Source organism: Lissotriton vulgaris, chromosome 6 (assembly GCF_964263255.1).
Source record: "Lissotriton vulgaris chromosome 6, aLisVul1.2, whole genome shotgun sequence".
Classification (NCBI taxonomy): Eukaryota; Metazoa; Chordata; class Amphibia; order Caudata; family Salamandridae; genus Lissotriton; species Lissotriton vulgaris.
Genome location: NC_141694.1, coordinates 709715469 through 709718600, shown reverse-complemented (window position 1 = coordinate 709718600; position 3132 = coordinate 709715469).

The window sequence follows — 3132 nt, the reverse complement described above, 5'->3', positions numbered from 1 at the left end:
TTGCTGAAATTTAAAATGTGGCTGAAATCCTGCTATCTTATTCTGAATAGCTTGTTGTATAATTGGAACTTAAGGAATGTTCTGATTGAACTGCCTTATATTCTCCTTATTTTGCACAGAGGTGGGTAGGGCTGGTACCACTGACTGCATCATCTCATTCTGTGCCATCTAATTCAAACTATGCTGCATTCAAGGAGCGATTTGCAACTCATTTTGAAATTCTATCTGGATAAAATCTGCATTCTGCAGCACACATAGAAAGAGCAAAACACCATGAATTATTGTTTATGTGCAGAAAGGTGTTCCTTCTTGCATCATTAAATAATGACATACAAGTAACAAGTCGCCATTATTGATTGTTTATGTGCAGGAAGTGACACCTTAGACATAAACAATCATTCCCTGCAACACAGGCACCCTTGCATTATGGTGCAAGGGTTCCTGCATTGGCAGCTAATTTTAGCGCCAGCTCTAGAGGAAACACAGGGGTGCGCCGTATTGTTGTAAATAGGGTACATCACTGCTTTTTGGGGATGTCAGTAGGCGGTACTGCCAAATTTGGCACAGCTCTGTGCTTTGACATTTCCTTGTACAAATGCCCCACAGACTCATAACAATATTTGTAAAGGTCCACAAGACACTCCTTGACCAAGGCACACATGTGCTCCTGCAGGCATATCTTTCAACAGAAATTATTTTCCAACAGTCTCTTTTAATTCAGAATAGCTCACATTTGAAACATTTTTTGATTTCCCCATTTTACAACTTTTTAACCCCTTTCAGCTGGGCAAATTCCCATGCTGTGCTGGGGGACGGGGGGGGGGGCCTGCAAAGCGCCCCTGTGCTCATGGCGAGGTCAGCTTGTCATGAGCACGGTGGTCGTGTGCTCATGACGAGCTGAGCTCGTCATGACCACACCCGTTTCTTTAGAACGTTCGCACAGCAGGGGAGCTAGCCCAGCGTGCGAGCGTTCTAAAGGTCATGACGAGCTCAGCTCGTCATGAGCACATGAGCACCGTGGCTCATGACGAGCTGAGCTCGTCATGAGATTCGAAGGGGTTAAGCCTTGTCAGGATCTGTTGCCCATTCATCTATATATCTCATCACATTCTCACATGCTTTAGTTATATTGAGCAACTCTTTCAGATTCACTTGTAAAATGACAATCTTTTGTTTCTACTATTCGGTTTCTGTCAGTGTCACTGTAAAATTCTCAAAAATTCTCTTTTTATTCAAATCCACCTTAAATTTATTGTTCAACATAGAAGAATCACCTACAAGTAAATATTGTTCAGCAAACATGTTGAAAATACAAGTAAACATTGCTTCCTTGTATTTGTGACTTGTACGTTGATTCAGGGACATTTAAAAAACAGTTTCCGTTTTTAGTATGGGGGCTCCTGGGGGTGGCATTCATGGAATGTTCACCCCCGGGCAGCCTCGGGCTGTTGGTGCAGTCCACAGGCGTCAGCTGATTGGAGCGGGCGAGACGTCTACGTTAGAGCGCATTGTTGTTAGTCAGGCGAGTGGGGCATTTGAGGTAAGAGGCTTGTTTTTGTCATGCGAGAGACATAATATTAATTTAGCGCGTTTCAAGGTTCCTCTGGCTCAATCAGCCGCTTCAGTAAAGGATAATATGCAAGGCGGAGTGGGTGGACTTACTTATGCCCGGTGTCCTGTCGTAAGCATGGTCAGGCTTGGAGCGTAAGAAGAGAGCGTCGGCTGACAGCATGTCCGCTGCCGTCATTGCCTTCTCCTCAAGGGACAACTACCCGTCAGCAACTTCCATAATTACAGATAGTTTAGCAGTAAAAAACAATGTTACTGTGGCAGCTCCCCTTAACTCCATACGCCAGCTTGCGTCTTCAGTTGTGAGGGGAGGGAGGGGAAGGTTGCGCACACGCGTGTTGAGAGCCAGGCTCATGGGGAGAGGAAAATCCTTTAAAGGAGTCCGTTTTATTAAAGGCGAGGAGTACTTTAATAAAAACCCAGCGTTAACGCCTCCCAGTGGTTACTTTTTGTCCGGAACTGTTAACTTTGAGCAAGGTCTGTCTCTAAATGAGTGTCAATTATGGAAAAATATACCAATTTTTGGAAGAAAGTTAAATTTGTCACAAAGTGTACCTGGTGCTTTGGGTGAGAGGTCTTTGTCCCCTATGATTTCTAGTGAGGATGGAGACATTTTAATAATGCACAATAGGGAAAAAGGGGTGCACCATCATTAAAAGGCAAAGATAAGCAGTTAAGTCTACATTCAGTCAATGACGTTCAATCTTGCAATGTCAGTCATGATAAAGATATATTAATGAAAAAGACTAAGGTTGTTAGAAAGCAGGATACGTCATCTAAAGTGGGACAGGTTCCTGAAGGTCCTGGGAAATGGGTGTGGGTTCAGGATGAAGGCAATGGAAATATCTTGACATCGTCAGCTGAAACGCGTGTTCCAGAGTCAGCAAGTTATGGCGACTTGCAGGCCAACGCTGGGATAATGCTGCAGAAGGACGGAAAGTGCAGTAAAAAAACGACGGGCAGGTCAAAAGTGTCCTGCGTTGTATCAGATGATGAAAGGGAAGATTTTGATGCGATCTTTCCTGAATCGTTGGAAGAACATCGAATTTCACAATCGAAAAGGGCTGTAAATTGGAGGGTTCATGATGGTGGAGTGAGGGGAAGGGGAACATCCAGGCAGTAGCAGGGGTCTTAAGAATGTTCAATTTGGAGTGGTGTTAGGTGATGACGACGCATTTGAGTTGGAAGAGGGGGAAATTGGGGATGATAACTACATTGGATCCTGTCCCGGGACTTTCAAAGCATACGGGGGGGTCTCTAAAAAGCTGTCCAAAGCTCATATTTTTAAGGAGAAAGACACTGAAGATGCCTGATTTGATGTTACGAGGAACAAAAGATGCACAGAGGGGGACAGAAGGAAGAAGACGGTGGATTTGGCCAAGTCTTTAGGAAGAGGTGAGAAGCTATTTGGGGATTGTTATAGAAAATACATTTTTAAAAACGGAATAACATACTATGTGATGGTTGAAAATAGGGGTGTAGGGACTGATCTAATTGTGAAAAAACTGATGTTTTGTCTGTAAAAGAAGTGTCAAGCAAGAAAGATAAGATGAAGGGCGAGTT